Source organism: Cervus elaphus, chromosome 31 (genome assembly GCF_910594005.1).
Source record: "Cervus elaphus chromosome 31, mCerEla1.1, whole genome shotgun sequence".
Taxonomy (NCBI): domain Eukaryota; kingdom Metazoa; phylum Chordata; class Mammalia; order Artiodactyla; family Cervidae; genus Cervus; species Cervus elaphus.
The window spans coordinates 13,503,431-13,524,338 of record NC_057845.1 but is presented as its reverse complement, the minus strand read 5'-3'; positions in this window follow the sequence as shown (position 1 = coordinate 13,524,338).

Below are 20,908 nucleotides of genomic sequence, written 5' to 3'. Positions count from 1 at the left end.
TCTTTCCCATTCAAGGACACTTTGGCTTTGAAATGAACTACCAAGATGAGTGTGATGAATCTTAGTTTCTGAAGACTTCTGATGAAAATTTCTAACAACTGAGTTGTATAGCTCTCTGGTCAGTCAGGTGAAAACCACTCACAAATAAACTGAATTTGGTTTTCACAAGGGGAGTTTTGACTCTTAAATAACACGTCAGAAAACATTAAGTTGTGTTAATTAATCCACTTACATTTACCTTATCCAAGAACTAAAGTCAGATTCTCAGGCCTTCCAGAGATAGAATGAATACCTCCTAGTCCAGCAATAAAATATATCTGGCCTACAGAATGACCTGCCCCACCCCAAGCAGTATGACCTGGTTAATGTCACTTGTATTACAACAAAAGTTGTGTCAGCTGCTAAATTCTATGAAGAAGTGGTTAGGATTTGGTGATGAAAATGATGAAGATACTATAGGATTAAAGAGTAGACTCAAAGGTGCTGGTATTTTTTTTAACATAGTCATATAGTCACCTGTAGATTCACAAAAGACCCAAGATGAGTGAGGATGAAGATCATTCAAACTTCCATAACTTCTATCCTCAAAGCTTATTATCAAACCAACCCTAATCATTTGTCTTAATCCATACAGGCTGCCATAACAGAAATACCATAGGCTGGATAGACCATGAACAATGAAAATTTATTTCTTACAGTTTGGGAGGCTGAGGCCAAGCAGAGTAGGTATCTGGGTGGGGGGAACCATTTAAGACCCAGAGGAATCGGGTGGAGAGGGAGGTGGGAGGGGGATCGGGATGGGGAATACTTGTAACTCCATGGCTAATTCATGTCAATGTATGACAAAACCCACTGAAATGTTGTGAAGTAATTAGCCTCCAACTAATAAAAAATAAATAAATAAATAAATATTGGTGTTTCTCACTGTGTCCTCACTTGATGGAAGGAGTGAGGATCTCTGTGTTGTTGTTGCTTTATAAGAAAAACAATAATTCTAATCATGAGGACTCAACCCTCATGACCTAGTCTCCTCTAAAAGGTCCCACCTCTTAATATATTTCCCGTAGTTATTAGGATTTCAAGATATGAATTTTGGGGAGGTAAATTTGAACCATAAATATTCAATCTATAGCATTCAGCCACTCAGGGATTTAGTGTCATCTCTTAATAATTTGAAAAGGCTCTTAGAAACATCATCTATTCATAAAAATACATGCTTGAATGACAAATTATCAAGTTACCCTAAGCCATTGCTTTCCATAACATTAAAATATGAGTTTTCAGTAAACTACCTCATAATTTTACAGTCCTTTTTATACTTTTTATTTTATTAATTTAGGAAGTAAAAATCACAATTTTGGAAGCTACCTTATAGAAATACCATTTTATATTTGGTTGCCTAAAGCATGAACTAGTTACTTTGGCTTTGAAATGTAACTTGCAATGCAAATATTCCTTGTCTATAGGAACCAATAATGTACTCTTAACCAACACCTTTGGTTTAAATCACAAAGATTTGGCATATTAATGCCATGAGACTTCCCAGATGAGTTTCCCATTTATATGTATACATGCTGATTGATAGCCATGAATTCATTCAAAGCTCAGAGAAAAGCTGAGTGATGTGAAGCAACTGGCAGTTCTGCAGATCAATCAAAGCAATACCTCATTCCTCTGAAGACAATGACAGGAACTCATGTTGAATCTGACAGGTCCATTGACATTAGCTCTAATAAGACCACATTTCAGAGCAGTCATATTAGGTTACAAGCTGAATTGCTCCCTGCTCATAGTCCTTGAGGAGCAGATATGATTCATGCCATCAGATACAGCACAGGCAGGCAGTGAGTGGTTACAACTTAAATGAGACACAGTAGGCAGGCTTTATCTTCTCCATAATCTTCTTTAAATTTCATGTGTCCAAAACATCCCACTATTTTAAAGAAATAAAAACAGCACAAAATGTATGCCCTGCAGGATACTGGATATTCTGAGGGGAATTATGAGGTGTAAATTATGCCCTTGCCCTCATGGATCTTGGGAAGTTAATTTGTGTCCTGGTTCTACCTCTTATCAAGACTTTGAGCTTTGGACCCCTAATAGCATTGGATGCACATAATTAGCTATACAACCTAATACAGTTTATATACTCAAATGTGTGATGTTGAAAGAAAATGTTATTCAGGATTCTGATAATAAAGATCTCTATGTGAATACTTCATAATGAAGGTTGGCATTGAGTCCAGTTTCATTGATGACACGATGGGCTATGAAAAGAGTAAGACATCTCATAAAGCAGAAAATCAGAAAATATCATGACAATATTAGGTCAACATGTTATATTCTCTAAAAAAAATATACTCCAGAAGAAGTTGTTTGTAATTTAGGCCTAAAAATTAGAAAATCAGGGAAGAACAGAGTCATATAAATTGAATGATGAGAGATTATTAAGGGCATTAAAAGTATGAAGAGAGTGCAAATCTTGGATAAGTGTAGATTTTTTGTAACTGAGTATTTTATAATTGTGTTAGGAAGTGAGAGAAAAATCTTAAATTTTCAGGGATGGTGATAATTTGTTATTATAAAAAACTGACTGGAAATTAAAAAGCCAAGAGTTAAGATAACCATTACTAAGTCAATTTTGCCTCAGATAAGTTTTAGTCTAAGAAATTATCAGTAGCAATGGAAAATGTGCAATAGATATAAATGGCATTTCAACACATGAGTACTGTGTTATGTATGTGTTATTAAAATGAGAGAATAACAAATAGGATTTGTTATTTTCTCAAGTATTTTTTTCCCCATTTAAAAAAAATATTATTTTAAATTGATGGTTCACTGTGTTGTGTTAGTTTTGACTGGCAGGGCTTTTTTTTTCTTTCTTTCTTTTAGCTCTTTGAATAAATCATCTCACTGACTCCAAATCTGCAAGGTTTCTGATGGGAAATATGCTGGTTATCTGATGGGGGTTCCCCTGCATATGATGAGTTTCTTTTCTCTTTCTGTTTTCAAAATTCTCTCTCTGTCACTGATTTTTGACAAGTTGCTATGATGTGCCTTGATGATCACCTCTTATGTTCCATCAGCTTGAAATTCTATGGGTACCATACATCTGGATGTTTATTTTTCCAGGTCTGGCAAATATCCTCTCATAATTTCCTTAAATACACTTTCTTTCTCTTCTCTTTATTGAGCTTCCATAATTTCTAAGCTGTTGTCTTGGGATCTAAATGTGAGAAACTTTGTAACAGACCAAAGAAAAATAAACTTCCAGGGTCAAAGGAGAGTTTCCACTTACTAAATAATTGGGCTCAGGAATTGGATGAATTCAAATCTAGGATTTTACTAATAAGGATAAAGAAAGATGAACTTGGATATGCATTCAATAGTGTGTGTGTGTGTGTGTGTGTGTGTGTGTGTGTGTGCACGCGCACTATAACGAGTTCAATTATTGTAATCCACAAATAAGAACACTAAAAGATATGTCTATTTTTATTCAAGATCTCATAATTTATGCTTGTTAAAAGTAGAATTGAGAATGACTAAAACAAAAGTCAGTTTTCACCTAAATTTCTCCCTGGGAATCGGGTGGAGAGGGAGATGGGAGGGGGGATCGGGATGGGGAATAAGTGTAAATCTATGGCTGATTCATATCAATGTATGACAAGACCCACTGAAATGTTGTGAAGTAATTAGCCTCCAACTAATAAAAAAAAATTAAAAAAAAAAAAAAAAGCATTCATTCATTAAACATATATTTATTTAAAAGATACTAAATCAATTTCTTTCCAGGTGGTGCTAGTGGTAAAGAACCTGCCTGTCAATGCAGGCGACTTAAGAGATGAAGGTTTGATCTCTGGATCAGGAAGATCCCCTGGAGAAGGAAATGGCAACCCACTTGAGTATTCTTGCCTGGGAAATCCCATGGACAGAGGAACCTGGTGGAACCATAGTGTCGCAAGGAGTCGGACATGATTGAAGTGGCTTCACACACACACACATAGGTCAATTATGCTAGATCCTGGTGTTTGAAAATAAATAAGATGCCATCAAGAGAGGCCAGGCAAAAAACAGGAAGTTTATAAACGAACTCATGTTAGGTGAAAGGATAGCTGTGCCTGTGTTTCAGGAGTACACGTCAGTAAGGGGGTGTCTGACAAATTCAGTCTGACTTGCAGGAGGCAATTTAAGGCATCACAGAAAGGAGGACCCTGAATTTATTGTAGTTGCTTGAATTTATTCATCAGATAAAAAGTAGAATTTATAACTAATGAAAAATTGTTTTCCCTTGTTTTTCCTAGTCCTGACTTTATCCACTTTTTTTTTTTCCATTTTTTAATTCACAGTCTTTAAATATTGCTATTCCTTCTTTTCAGACTTAGGTAGTAGCTGGTATTTCTGTCTTTGAGATTTCTAATTAAGCATTGACATTCATACATGTCAAATGTACGGGCAGTATGTTTAAGTTCCTCAGAGGGAAAAATGACTTACTAATAAAAATTATTTGTTTATTATTTAATTTAAAAACACTGTTAGGAAATGGATATATAATTATTTCCTTCATTAATTGGCAAAATTTCTTTAAATAATTTCCTTCCCTGTCAATATGAGAATTTTAAAATATCATTGTAATCTTATAAAAAAGGTACTTAATATTAATCAAGATTTCAAGGGCACCTAATATTTATTTTCTCTGATGGTGAAGGTAAAAATCAGTCAATGTGTCAGAAATCCACAATTGCTTTCGTAGGGGGAGAAAAAAAATTGATTTTTCCCTCTACCCTCACTGGCTCTTTGGCCGGGCCCTATATAGTAGACTAACAAGAGACAGATAGAAAGATTAACAAACACAAGTTTCTAATATGGACATCAGGTATATATCTAGCAATGATGCAAACTTGAACTTACATAGCAACATAATAAATAACAATGCATTTTTAGAGAAGTAACAAGAGGAAAAAATTGACCTTGAGAATCTAGGAGTAGAATACTGTGGGAAAGTAAAGATATGGGAAAACAAATGCCAGATAAAAGTTAGTTTACCAAAATTTGCCATATAGACCCTTCTGATGATGACTCTGAGTGACAGAGGTTTACAGTTGTTTCCAATGAGTTTCTTCTGTCTTCCACACAGAGAGAAGAGGAGGGCCACTTTTGTACATTTATATCCTTATTTCAGGCAAATAGGGGGAAGACAGAAAGCTTTTGTTATTTAGTGGTTCAGTTGGTAAAATCTGTCTGCAATGTGGACCCACGTTTGATTCCTGGGTCATGAAGGTTCCCTGGAGAAGGGAATAGCTTCTCACTTCAGTATTCTTGCCTGGAGAATCCCATGGACAGAGACGCCTGGCAGGCTATACAGTCCGTGGGGTGGCAAAGAGTCAGACATGACTGAGAGATTAACAGTCTCACTTTTTTTTTAAGTCCCCTACATATAAACAAATTCCATTACAAGAGCACATTCATAAGACCAATTTGTTCATAAGTCCAACAAAATTAGCTTAGGCACCCAACTAACACAATAGGCTATGTAGTATTGGACTCTAATAGGTTTATAATGTTTACATCTTTGAAAGTTTGCAATCTGAGTGTTAGCATGTAGGGAACTTATTGTGTTTGCTTCATTTTAAATGCTTTTACCTTTAAATAGTTCCTACACCAAAGGGATAGCATATTCTTCTATTTTCCACTAGAAACTGCATAATATTCCATCACATAACCAGGTTAGACAATGAGAATGTCTTCATTAGACATTTGTCCTGATATGACATCAGGTATAAATTAATATTTCTGCTTGTTGTGGATTAACTGGTATAGTTAACTCATTTGTTCAGAATCCTTATTTAGAATAAACAGAATTAATGTCAAAATAAAATTTCAATGAAAAATCACAAAATATAAGGAAAGAAAGAAGAAATTTCTTTCAGGTAGGTAACTCAATTATTTATAAAACCACTCCCTCAGAATAGCTAGGGCTCTTGGGAGGCTTTTTGTGCTCTTTTTGCTTGAAGCCAAAAGCTAGAAATAAAATCAATAGGATTCTTCCTCCTCACATCTTTCTAGGAAGCGGCAAACAAATTCTGCCCACATTTCAACCTAATGAAAACTCTAGTTCTAGGATAGTATAAATAAACTAAAAGTACATATCACAAGATAGCCAAAACTTGAGATATAAACTTTTGAGGAATGTTCTGACACTTGCATTCCTTATTTGCCATGGCCTATTGTATATTTTTATTTATAATGATGGAAATTAAGGAGATCCCCAAAGATTAAAATGTCTTTTGAAAGTGAATAGTTTATGCAATTTATATAACTGCCATAGATATTCTTTAGGAGCCAGGAGAGGAAGAGATACCCAAAGTTATTCTAGAAGTTTTAGTGAATTATGTTCTAAGGAGTGTGCAAAATTCTGCTAGAAATATTCCTGTACTTAAGAACAATTTGACAGAAGAGAGAATTATTAATAATTAGTATAGAGTATTTAAATGCTTACTAAAATTCAGTACTGAAATATGAAGGGGAAATTGGCCTTCCCCAATTAGCAAATGCAAGAGGATATACAGACTCACTATTTTATTTTACTATGAAGTCTGTTTGTGTTAGTGATTCAGTGGCATCTGACTCTTGGCCGCCTCATGGACTGTAGTCCACCAGGCTCATCTGTCCATGGGATTCTCCAGGCAAGAATACTGAAGTGAGTAGCCATTCCTTTTTCCAGGGGATTTTCCTGACCCAGGGACTGAACCCAGGTCTCCCTTATTGCAGGCAGATTTTTTACTAGGGAAGTCTGTTTAGCAGGCATATATTCTCGTGTTTAGATGGAGGTTTTCAGTACTTCTGACAACCAGATGTCATTACATATTATATGTCATCCTTTTCAAACAAACTTGTGATTAAAATGTGTCTTAAAATTTGTTTCCTATAATGAAGAAATGTGCTGGTTATCCTGAAGGACTTTGCACTGCTCATTACAATTCAATAACTGACATACTGTTTAATATCAGTTTGTGAGATTTATTAATGTGAACTAATTCTTAAGAGACTGAAATTATTTTATTTGTGCCATCAAAGTCAGCTGAGAATCAGATTATAAACAGTGATAATTGCCTGGGGGCTCAGATGGTAAAGAATCCACCTGCAATGCAGGAGACCTGGGTTCTATCCCTGAGTTGGGAAGATTCCCTGGAGAAGAGAATGGCAACCCACTCCAGTATTCTTGCCTGGAAAATCCCATGGAAAGGGAAGCCTGGTTGGCTACAGTCCATGGGGCTGCAAAGAGTCTGACATAACTGAGTGACTAACCTTTAACTATCTTTATGTCAAGTTAAGCTGTTAAGCAAACTTCTGCTGGGCAAAAACTTTTAAATTTATAGTCTCCTTCAGATTGCATTCTTCTCACAATGGGCAAATTCAAAGGAAGTTTTCAGGAGTAATTTTCTTTTTCTTTCTCTAACCTCCTAGGCTCTTTGGCTATTCTAATTAAATTGACATAAGACAGATGAATAGAAGAAAGACAAATTCAGCTACATACATTTGGGAATCCCAAAGATTCCCCAAAAGTCATTTGTGTGGTTGTAACCTGTATGCCATTCTGAGCTAATGAGTGGGCCAATGGCCTGGGGCTTTGCAAAAGGAAGGAAGCTAATTCATAAGATGATCAGAAAAGCAGGCATTTGGCAATTAGCAGATAGGTCATTCAGATGAAAGTCATCTTTCTACTTTTCAAACAAGTAACTGTTTAACTATACCTTGATATACATTCCATTAGGTAGTTAAGTGAGATATAAAAAGTTCTTATGAATTTTTTCAGCATTGATTGTCCTCAGCTCAAAATACTTCACATGCCACACAGTGGAACATTTGGGGAGGTTTGTGTTGAACCTCCTCAGAAGTATTAGGCAGAGGCTACATTGTGGTATTTAAAACCACTAAATTTCATATATATACATATAAACAAGTACCTAATAAGGACCTACCATATAACGTAAGAAACTCTTACTCAAGAGTCTGTAATGATCTACATGGGAAAAAAGAATCTAAAAAAGAGTAGATATATGTAAATGTATAACTGACTCACTTTATTGTACAGTAGAAACTAACATGTCATTGTAAATCAACTTATACTCCAATACAATTTTTAAAAAATTTAACAACAAAGAGACACGCTCATTTCAAAAGCAGTATTCCTTCATAAAGTTAAAGTCAAATCACAGAGTCAAATGTGCACAGTCATTTATCAGCCTTGCATGATGGACAGAGCTGTTAATTATGGAAGGTTTTTTTTTTTTTAAACGCAAATATAAGATTATCTGACCTTTACAATACTTTTTTTTCTGAAATAGTAGAAGGAATTTCAATTTGATTGAGAGAGCAGATTCAATTGAATGAGAAAAAATATAAAAGGGAGTGAAGATCCGAGGCAGTAAGTTCAATCTTCTAAGATGTCACTGATTGCCTCAATTCTGGCACAAACTTAATCATGTAAGGACTAATAGAGCCATGGTTTCAAGAGCTGAAAAGGGGCGAAGATGTGATCCCACTTGCAAGCTAACAAGTTGGTTTATCACAGTTCCATACATGGTGGCAGAAGACACAAGACTTTCTGGGTCAGAGACAATGGACTTTTTCATTCATGGCAGAGCAGGGAGCATAAGTTTTATGTTCACAGTAGCTTCGCTCATCACCAAGTCCCACTAGACAATGGAGAGCAGCTGAGATTCTGCACAGTCAACATACTTGCATGATTAATGAGGAAATTTCAGTCTTTCACATGTGGCTGCTAAGAGATGTGTACAACCTTTTCTCCAGATAAAGACATTTTCTTTTTTATTCTGGAGAGGAACAAAACACCTGTTCTTTGTCCTGGAGAGAAATAACCTTTCTATCCTTCATGACTGTTTCTTATACACACATCCTTAAACATATGTAACAAACAAATGTTCAAGAATATCAGTGGATCTCTTCAGAAGACATTCAGGACCATGAGAGGGTTATTGAGATTTGCCTTTCAACTCCCGGGTAGTGCTCATCCTTCACTGTGTGTAGGTATGCAACTCAAGGGGGAAAATAAAAATAAGGGAGATTCTAAAGAGAAAATTCAAGCTTAATAATATTTATCCCTTGGTGATACTTTTTAAAAGATTTCCTTCTTTACTTTAAGTTTTTATATAATTTGATAAGGGTTTCTGTTTTCTTCTTGTGAGAATATTTGGAAATAGAAGTTTCACATTCACACATTTTTTCCAGTTTTTGTTGAAAAATAATTGACATACGTTATCATATAAGTTTAAGGCATACAGTTTGACTATTTGATTTAAATATTTTGTGAAATAGTTCCCACAATGTTTCAGCCAGTATCTACCTTCTCACATGAAAGTGAAAGTCACTCAGTTGTGTCCGACTCTTTGTGACCCCATGGACTATGCACTCCATGGAATTCTCTAGGCCAGAAAACTGGAGTGGGTAGCCTTTCCCTTTTCCAGGGGATCTTCCCAACCCAGGGATTGAACCCAGGTCTCCTGCATTGCAGGCGAATTCTTTACCAGAAGAGCCACAAAGGAAGCCCAAGAATACTGGAGTGGGTAGGCTATCCCTTCTCCAATGAATTTTCCCTACCCAGTAATCAATCTGGGGTCTCCTGCATTGCAAGCAGATTCTTTACCAACTGAGCTATCAGGGAAACCCATGTTAAGCATCAAGGAAGCCCATCTTCTCACATAGCTACAAGAGAAGAAAAAAGAATACAGGAAAAAAAATATCCTTGTGATGAGTGCTCTTAGGATTTACTCACTTAAGTTGTGTATCACATAGCAACGCGTGTATGTATGGATCATACAACTTCTTTGTCCATTAATACATTAATTTATCCACTTGTCCATTCAACACATAGGTTATGTCCGTATATTGGCTACTGCAACTAATACTGCTATGAAAGTGGGCATGCAGATATACTTTTAATTGAGTACTTTTGTTACACTTGAATGTATTCCCACGGGTGACATTGCTGGATCATCAGTTCAGTCAGTCAGTCATGTCCAACTCTTTGCAACCCCATGGGCTGTAGCATGCCAGGCTTCCTTGTCCAACCCCAGCTTCCAGAGCTTCCTCAAACTCATGTCCATTGAGTCAGTGATGCCATCCAGCTATCTTATCCTCTGTCATCCCCTCGTCCTCCTGCCTTCACTCTTTATCAGGGTCTTTTCCAATGAGTCAGTTCTTCACATGAGGTGGCCAAAGTATTGGAGTTTCAGCTTCAGCATTAGTCCTTCCAATGAATATTCAGAACTGATTTCCTTTAGGATGGACAGGTTTGATCTTCTTGCAGTCCAAGGGACTCTCAAGAGCCTTCTCCAACACCACAGTTCAAAAGCATTAATTCTTTGGCACTCAGCTTTCTTTAGAGTCCAACTCTCATATCCATATATAACTACCAGAAAAATCATAGCTTTGACTAGATGGACCTTTATTGGCAAAGTAATGTCTCTGCTTTTTAATATGCTGTCTAGGTTTGTCATAGCTTTTCTTCCAAGGAGCAAGCATCTTTTAATTTCATGGCTGCAGTCACCATGTACAGTAATTTTGGAGCCCCCCAAAATAAAGTTTGTCACTGCTTCCACTGTTTCCCCATCTATTTGCCATGAAGTGATGGGACTGGATGCCATGATCTTTGTTTTCTGAATGTTGAGCTTTAAGCCAACTTTTTCACTCTCCTCTTTCACTTTCATCAAGAGGCTCTTTAATTCTCTGATTTCTGCCATAAGGGTGGTGTCATCTGTGTATCTGAGGTTATTGACATTTCTCCCAGCAATGTTGATTCCAGATTGTGCTTCATCCAGCCCAGCATTTTGCATGCTGTACTCTGCATAAGTTAAATAAGCAGGGTGACAATATACAGCCTTGACACACTCCTTTCCCAATTTGGAACCAGTCAGTTGTCCCATATCTGGTTCTAACTGTTGCTTCTTGACATGCATACAGATTTTTCAGGAGTCAGGTGAGGTGGTCTGGCATTCTCCTCTCTCTAAGAATTTTGCAGTCTGTTGTGACCCACACACACTCTGCTGGATCATATGTTAATGCTATTTCTAATTTTTTCAAGAAATTCCCTACTGTTTCCTATAGTGGCTGTAGCAATTTACAGTCACAAGAATGCACAAGAGTTTCATTTCTCCACATCTATACCAGCATTTGTTAACTCATATTTTTAATAATGACATCAGTTTGTATCTCATTGTGCTTTTAATTTCCATTTCCCAAATGGCTACTAATGTTGAACATTTTTTTCATGTACCACTTGGCCTTTCATATATCCTCTTTGGAGAAATGTTTGGAAGAAAACTTTTGGAGAAATTCAGGTCCATTGTGAAGTGAAGTGAAAGTCTTAGTAACTCAGTTGTGTCCAGTTCTTTGTGACCCCATGGACTATAGTTTGCCAGGCTCCTCTGTCCATGGAATTCTCCAGGTAAGAATACTAGAATGAGTTGCTTTTGCCTCCTCCAGGGGCTCTTCCTGACAGAGGGATCGAACCTGTGTCTCTTGTCTCCTGCATTGGCAGATGTACCACCAGTACCACCTGGGAAGCCCACTTTGGGTACTGAACCCTTATCAATTCAATATCAATTTGATATCAATGATTTTTTTTAATGACAGCTAAAGCATAGGCAATAAAATCAAATACAAAAATGTTGGATAACATCAAACTAAACACACACACACACACACAAACAGTCAACAAAATAAGAAGATAACTTATGGAATGAGAAAATTTAATTTATCTATCACTAAGTCTTATGTTAAGGAGTTTTGTTCCTACAATTTCTCAATTTCTTCTAGGAGTTTCATGGTTTTAGGTCTTATATGTAAGTCTTTACCCATTTCAAGGTTTTTTTTTTTTTTTTTTTTGACTAGTGTTTTGACATTGGTCCAATTTCATTCATTTGCATATGAAAATTCAAATATCCCAGCACCCTTTATTAAAAAAAAAAACTGCAATTTCTCCATTAAGTATCCTTGACTCCAATGTAACATATATATGTAACCGGCTGTTTATAACATTGGTGTCCATGGCTAATTCCACTCCTCCAATAATTTAAAAAGCAAAACCAAAACACCAGTAATTTTTTCAGAAAAGCATTTATTTTTAGCAGATGTATATAAAGCCTTATTTGTCAAAGGTGTTTCCTTAATCACATCCCTACATCCAAAGTATTATTTGATTTTATTGTTTTGAGACTCTCCTATGCCTGTTTACACCTCAGTCTTGCAGAGTATTTTGATCTTGAGTCATCCATCCCCTTTATAAGGATGTAATTAAAAGGTGGGATGCAGTTGTTATCTGAGTCAGCTGTAACGTAATGGTATTTTTTTATGATCTGTCACTGCATCGTTTCTGTTCATCTTTCCAGTCTCCCATTTCCTCTCTATTTCAAATACCATCGCTTTAGAGTCAAATATCAGTGTTGACTGCTTTAAAATCCAAGTTCTTAAATGCCAGGTTCTGTAAAACTTGCTATGAAACACCTAGATCAATAAAAATATGTCAGTGTTCACTAAATTCACCCTCATGATGGCAAATTTCTAAGAACAGTTTTCATAATAATCTAAGGAATTGACTAGCATGAAAACTCAAGTATTGTATTTTACTTTTGATGTCAGTTCCAATTTGGCATTGTTTTGCATTGTAATAAGAACAGTGTATATTTAAGTTATTGTCCTTTCTATTTAGTAAGAACAATAGAGTAATCTGACAACGTCAAACTGAGTATTCTAAGGTACAAAGGAAAATCTTTGTTTCCTAATAGATTTTAGGAAGCCTACTGCCTGAAAGCTCAGAACCAGAGATGTTCATAACACAGAGCACTGCCTTCCAGTAAATGACTTCAAGGGGAATAATAGCCAAAGCTTAAAAAATAAATTTGCATTCTATAAGTGTCAATAAGAAGTAACTTCAATGAAAGGTAATTTATAGTGAACCTGGTCCTTCTTGTGATTTAATTTTAAGTTTCAGTATTTTAGGAAATTTTTATTGAGAAAATAAAGCATCCCAGATAGCTTAGAAAGCTAATAATAATAGTTAAATAACACTAATGCCTTAAGATCATCAAATGGAAATATCTCTTGTCATTTTTTAGACTTGAGTAATTGATCATAAAGTAGTTTATAATTCAGTCATGTCTAACTCTTTGTGACCCCATGGACCGTAGCCTGCCAGGCTTCTCTGCCCATGGAATTGTTCAGGCAAGAATACTGGAGTGGGTAGCCAGTCCCTTCTCCAGGGGGTCTTCCCAAACCAGGGATTGAAACCCAGGTTTCCCATAATGCAAGTGGATTCTTTATTGTCTGAGCCGCCAGGGAAGCCCAGTGTAACCCACGATAGTTTATAGTATCCCATTGACACTTTGTAATAGATGTGGAAATCATAGCAATAATCTTGAAAATACACTATGCCCAATGATTGTGATTATCCCGTGGCTCCAATGCACTAGATTATTTTGGCCAGTCCCTTCAACAACCTCTTATTGTAACAATATAGAGTTGACCTGTCAAAAAATTATTTTAAAATTTATCTTTCTTATACACGCACCCGAATGTTCATTGCAGCACTATTTAAAATAGCCAGCACACAGAAGCAATTTAAATGTGCATCAGCAGAGGAATGGATAAAGAAGATGTGGTACATACAGTCAATGGAATATTACTCAGCCATAGAAAGGAATGAAACTGTACCTTTGCAGAGAGATGGATAAACGTAGAGAATGTAATATAGAGTGAAGTAAGTCAGAAAAAGAAAAAAGTAACTAATAAAAAAAAAAATAAGTTAACTTGCAAAGTACTAAGAATATCTAATGAACAAGAAATGATTTCTGTTTATCCTACCCTACTGGCTCCTGCCAAAAACTCAGAGTTTTGAGGGAGGACACATTATTTTTTATAATAATATTTAAAATAAATATGACAAATATATTACAAATAATGTTTTATAGAACCATAGAAAGATGAGAAATTTGTCTTATATCTTTTAGGAAATAAAAGACAAAGAAAAACTAGAAAAAAAAAGAGAAAAAGAAAAAAGAAATATAAAGGCATTTATGCAGAATCTAGAAAAATAGTATAGATGATCTTATATTTCTTCTTTGAAAAGCAGAAATAGAGACACAGATGTAGAGAACAAATGTCTGGATTCCAACGGGGAAGGGGGTGGTGATGGAATGACCTGGAGGTTTGGATTGACATATATACACTGCTTATACTAAGTATAAAATAGATAACCAATGAGAACCTACTGTATAGCAGAGGGAATTCTACTCAGTGCTCAGAAGTGATCTAAATGGGAAGGAAATCCAAAATTGAGGATATATGTGTACACACACACACACACACACAGATGATTCACTTTGTTGTAGAGCAGAAACTAATACAATATGACAAAATTGATTTAAAAATTATCTTTGTTTTTAAGTTTTTAAACTCATTTTAGGGTTTAATCAAACTGACCATTTTTCAAGAGTTTGTTTTTTTTTTTTCTTTTTTTCTTTTTCCTTCTTTGGCTTCTTGGCTTACAGATTTACCCACATGTTCCCAACTGCGTAGTGTTCTATTTGGTCTGCTTATCCAATGGGCCTTATCCCCTCTGTTTTTAATTTAAAATCACAGATGTATACTGAAGTCTTGACCTTAAATGCCTGTTAGTGAATTTCTAAATTTCTTCCCTTGATAATTTTTTTCTTTTTTTTTTTTTTTTCATTTATTTTTATTAGTTGGAGGCTAATTACTTCACAACATTACAGTGGGTTTTGTCATACATTGACATAAATCAGCCATAGATTTACACGTATTCCCCATCCCGATCCCCCCTCCCACCTCCCTCTCCACCTGATTCCTCTGGGTCTTCCCAGTGCACCAGGCCAGAGCACTTGTCTCATGCATCCCACCTGGGCTGGTGATCTGTTTCACTATAGATAATATACATGCTATTCTCTCGAAACATCCCACCCTCACCTTCTCCCACAGAGTCCAAAAGTCTGTTCTGTACTTCTGTGTCTCTTTTTCTGTTTTGCATATAGGGTTATCATTGCCATCTTTCTAAATTCCATATATATGTGTTAGTATGCTGTAATGTTCTTTATCTTTCTGGCTTACTTCACTCTGTATAATGGGCTCCAGTTTCATCCATCTCATCAGAACTGATTCAAATGAATTCTTTTTAATGGCTGAGTAAAATTCCATGGTGTATATGTACCACAGCTTCCTTATCCATTCGTCTGCTGACGGGCATCTAGGTTGCTTCTGTGTCCTGGCTATTGTAAACAGTGCTGTGATGAACATTGGGGTGCACGTGTCTCTTTCAGATCTGGTTTCCTCGGTGTGTATGCCCAGGAGTGGGATTGCTGGGTCATATGGCAGTTCTATTTCCAGTTTTCCAAGAAATCTCCACACTGTTCTCCATAGTGGCTGTACTAGTTTGCATTCCCACCAACAGTGTAAGAGGGTTCCCTTTTCTTCCCTTGATAATTTAATCGTCTTCCACTGTCTTCTACTTCCAAAAAGGAAACAAAGTCCAAAGCATCACTCCCTTTCTGTATCTCATCTTCTATCCATCTCTAATGAAATTCCACAGTCAAGTGTATTCTATGAGACTGAATCTGAGATTATGAGTGCCTTTGTTCATCTAGAGATGTGCTATAACCATGTGTGATCTTTCTCTGCTTTTCGGAAACAAAGTGGATGACATCTTTCAAGTTGGCCTCTATGTCACTTGGACTTGCTCCCATCCTTTGGCATTTTGTTCACCTCCTTGCTTTCTATCACAACAAATGCTCCTGGCCCATCTTGTATTTTTTCCTTCCCCACCCCTAGATTTGATCTTTTCTTCCAGGAATCCTATTTTACTTCATTGGCCATCAATAGTCTCTGGATTTGCCTATTGAACAGAGTTTATGAAATAGGGACATTCTTTCAACTTTTGCCAAAATCCCCAATCTTCACAGATAGAGATTAAGAATGTTCTCTTATTTTGGAAATTATGTGAGGTGTATTTGTCTGCTTGGGCTGCCATATAAGATAAGCAAATGCCACACAATGAGTTGCTAAAGTAACAGAAACTTACTTTTTCATAATTCTAGAGGCTCAAGGTCAAACATCAAGGCACCAGGCAGGATTAGTATTTCATAAGATGTCTTTTCTTGGCTTTCAAGTGGCAACTTTCTCCTCCTATCCTCACATAGTTTTTCCTCTGTGTGCACAGAGAGAGAGGTCACTGATGGATATTCCCCTTCTTTTAAGGTTATCATTCCAATCGAATCAGGGCCTCACTTTATGACCTCATTTAATCTTAATTATTTCCTTAAAGGTCCTATAGCCAAATACAATCTCATTGAAGATTAGGGTTTCTGTATGTGAATTGGGTGGGTGGTGACACTTCAGTCCATAACATTAATCAAAAGCTTAAGGATTGAAGTGAAGCACCTTTTTCTGTGCCCTGCAACATACTATTTACAGAGAAATTTACAGCCTGAGAAGTTGACTGCTAAAGCAGTGGCAAAACAGAAAAAAAAATATATATATATAGGTGACCCATATTTAAAACAGGACTTTAACATTTTTTGTTGTTTGTTTTATATGAGGATCTTCATAAGTTAACTATCTTTATAAGTTAACTGATGAACTATAGATGGAGGTTCATGACATTGTACATGGGCCAGGGATCAAGACCATTCCCAAGAAAAAGAAAGGCAAAAAAGCAAAATGGTTGTCTGAGGAGGTCCTACAAATAGCTGTGAAAAGAAGAGAACTAAAAAGCAAAGGAGAATAGGAAAGATATACCCATTTGAATGCAGAGTCCCAAAGAATAGCAAGGAGAGATAAGAAAGTCTTCCTCAATGATCAGTGCAAAGAAATAGAGGAAAACAAAAGAATGGGAAAGACTAGAGATCTCTTCAAGAAAATTAGAGATATCAAGGGAATATTTCATGCAAAGACGGGCTCAATAAAGGACAGAAGTGGTACGGACCTGACAGAAGCAGAAGATGTTAAGAAGAGGTGGCAAGAATACACAGAAGAATTGTACAAAAAAGACCTATGCAACCCAGATAATTATGATGGGGTGATCACTCACCTAGAGCCAGACATCCTGGAATGTTAAGTGGGCCTTAGGAAGCATCACTACGAACAAAGCTAGTGGAGGTGAGGGAATTCCAGTTAAGCTATTTCAAATCCTAAAAGATGATGCTGTGAAAGTGCTGCACTCAATATGCCAGCAAACTTGGAAAACTCAGCAGTGGCCACAGGACTGGAAAAGGTCAGTTTTCATTCCAATCCCAAAGAAGGCAATGCCAGAGAATGCTCAAACTACCACACAACTGCACTCATCTCACACACTAGTAAAATCATGCTCAAAATTCTCCAAGCCAGGCTTCAACAATACGTGAACCATGAACTTGCAGGTGTTCAAGCTGGTTCTAGAAAAGGCAGAGGAACCAGAGATCAAATTGCCAACATCCACTGGATCATTGAAAAAGCAAGAGAGTTCCAGAAAAGCATCTATTTCTGCTTTATTGACTATGCCAAAGCCTTTGACTGTGTGGGTCAAAACAAACTGTGGAAAATTCTGAATGAGATGGGAATACCAGACCACCTGACTTGCCTCGAGAAATCTGTATGCAGATCAGGAAGCAACAGTTAGAACTGGACATGGAACAACAGACTGGTTCCAAATAAGAAAAGGAGTATGTCAAGGCTGTATATTGTCACCCTGCTTATTTAATTTATATGTAGAGTACAATATGAGAAAACCTGGGCTGGATGAAGCACAAACCAGAATCAAGATTGTCGGAGAAATATCAATAACCTCAGATATGCAGATGGCATCACCCTTATGGCAGAAAGCAAAGGATAACTAAAAAGCCTTTTGATGAAAGTGAAAGAGGAGAGTGAAAAAGTTGGCTTAAAGCTCAACATTCAGAAAACTAAGTTCATGGCATCCGGTCCCATCACTTCATGGCAAATAGAAGGAGAAACAGTGGCAGACTTTATTTTCTTGGGCTCCAAAATCACTGCAGATGGTGACTGCAGCCATGAAATTAAAAGACACTTCCTCCTTGGAAGAAAAGTTATGACCAACCTAGGCAGCATATTATAAAGCAGAGACATTACTTCATCAACAAAGATCCATCTAGTCAAGGCTATGGTTTTTCCTGTAGTTATGTATGGATGTGAGATTTGGACTAGAAGGAAAGCTGAGCACCAAAGAATTGATGCTTTTGAGATGTGATGTTGGAGAAGACTCTTGAGAGTCCCTTGGATTGCAAGGAGATCCAACCAGTCCTATACTAAAGGAAATCAGCCCAGAATATTCACTGGAAGGACTGATGTTGAAGCTGAAACTTCAATACTTTGGCTGCCTGATGCGAAGAACTGACTCATTTGAAAAGAATCTGATTTTCTGGGAAAGATTTAAGGCAGGAGGAGAAGGGGATGACAGAGGATGAGATGGTTGGATGGCATCACCGACTCAATGGACATGACAGTGAGTGAACTCCAGGAGTTGGTGACCGGACAGGGAGGCCTGGCCTGCTGCAGTCCATGGGGTTGCAAAGGGTCGGACACAACTGGGCTACTGAACAGACCTTAGCTGAACCTGTAAGTTAAACATTAATTAGCATACAGTAACAATCTCAACCTTTATAATAATTTATTTTTTTGAGGAAACGTCCCTTTTACATGCCAGTACTACTCTAGAAATCTGAATATATAATTGGAAAACAAAACTACCACTAAAGTCCCTGTTATTATTTTGAAATAAGTAATCAGCCCAATCTTTTCCAATAATTATGTAGATATCAACTGACTTTCTTTTCCTTCGGCAATTGTATTGTATTCTGTGTGCTCTTCAAAATACCAACTGAAGTGTGTCCCTTTCCTTCCTAAGTAGATAAGAAAGTCATCAAATTGAATATAAAATGTGATCAATTTTCCTCTTACTCTGCTTTATTGCACTAGTTTTTCCAGTTAACTCAAAACAAATATGTTTTATTAATAATTTTATGAGTGCTTTTGTAAAATATGATAGAAAATTGGCAGCAAATCAAAGGAAATGAACAAATAATGAAATAAGCATATGCAAACCAAAATAAAAGCAATCAACATTGATTCTATTTTTGCATGATGGTCCTTGTTGGCTTGTCTGTGTTTTCTGTTGATTAGTGCCTCAGGAAAACAGTTTAGAGGAATCAGTGTTCCATCTAGTTCTTGTATATTTTCAGTGGCTGCAGAGATTGCTAAAACTCTAAGTGACAGTGAAATAACTCAGCATATATTAGGCTTCCCTGGTGGCTCAGATTGTAATGAATCCATTTGCAATGTGCAAGACCTAGGTTTGATCCCTGGACTGGGAAGATCCCCAGGAGAAGGGAATGGCTACCCACTCCACTATTCTTCCAATACTATAATTGTGTACATTCTTATATTTTATTTAACCACTTCAAATTTGGTACTGTGCAAAAGCTACTACAAAAATGTATTGTATTAGAAAAATATAAACAGCCGAGATCTATATCAAATTTTAAGAAATAATTTAGTGACTCATATAAATCATATTAGTATTTACAGTTGCAAAGTTTTATATGGTATAATATGGGTGCATAATAACAACTAGCCTGATTTTTATTACATACCATTAATTAATATATTCTGTCTTACTAGTTTATTGTTGGGGATATTTAAATACTCTTATCTATCTGCATTTGCAATTGACTATAAAAGTATAACATTTTGATATTAATATTTTATCACTTAAATATTAAGTATTTTTAATATTTAAGCTACTAATTTCTCTTTCTTCTTTTCCATTATAGTGAACCTTGCATTATGAAACATACTCACTAGAGAAAAGTATGGAAGTTAAATTAACTACTGCTGTTCATAGTTGTATAGTGTGATATTTCCTGGGCTAAAACAATAATATCAAGTATAGCCTTTGCTGATGAAAATCATTTATCTTCTCATGTTATAATGAAAACAGACAAATAATTTTTAATGCTTACTATCTGATATTGCATGTTTTACTTTTTTTATCTCTGTAAAACAAGCGGTCAAGGACTACAAAAATATTGATGGAGCAAAGTTTTCTTTAGAATAATCAATCTTCTCTGATTTAAACAAATAGTGATGCTGCTTAGGAACATGGCAATGTCTGTTCTTATAAATTACAAAATGAGAGAAAATGGATATTTTTAATCAGCAACTGATTCTTTTTCCTACTACAGTGTGAAATTCAAATATCGTTTTTAAAAGCACAGTGTTTTCATGGAAGTCCTGGAATTGACAATATCTTAATACATTTAGGCTGCTATAAAAATACCATAATCTGCGTGTCTTTTAAACAGCAGAAATACATTTGTTACAGTTCTAGTCCATGGGGTCACTAAGAGTTGGACACGACTGAGCGACTTCACTTTCACTTTTCACTTTTATGCATTGGAGAAGGAAATGGCAACCCACTCCAGTGTTCTTGCCTGGAGAATCCCAGGGATGGGGGAGCCCGGTGGGCTGCCATCTATGGGGTCGCACAGAGTCGGACATGACTGAAGGGACTTAGCAGCAGCAGCAGAAGCTGAGAAGTCCAAGATCAAGGTACAAGGACCCAGTACTTGACGATGGCCCACTTACTAGTTCATAGATGGCTATTTTTTCAGTGTGCCCTCACATGGAAGAAAAAGTAAGGGGGCTCTCAGTTCAGTTCAGTCTCTCAGTCGTGTCCGACTCTTTGCAACCCTGTGGACTGCAGCAGCCAGGCCTCTGTCCATCACCAACTCCTGGAGCTTGCTCAGACTCATGTCCATGGAGTCAGTGATGCCATCCAACCATCTCATCCTCTGCCGTCCCCTTCTCCTCCCACCGTCAATCTTTC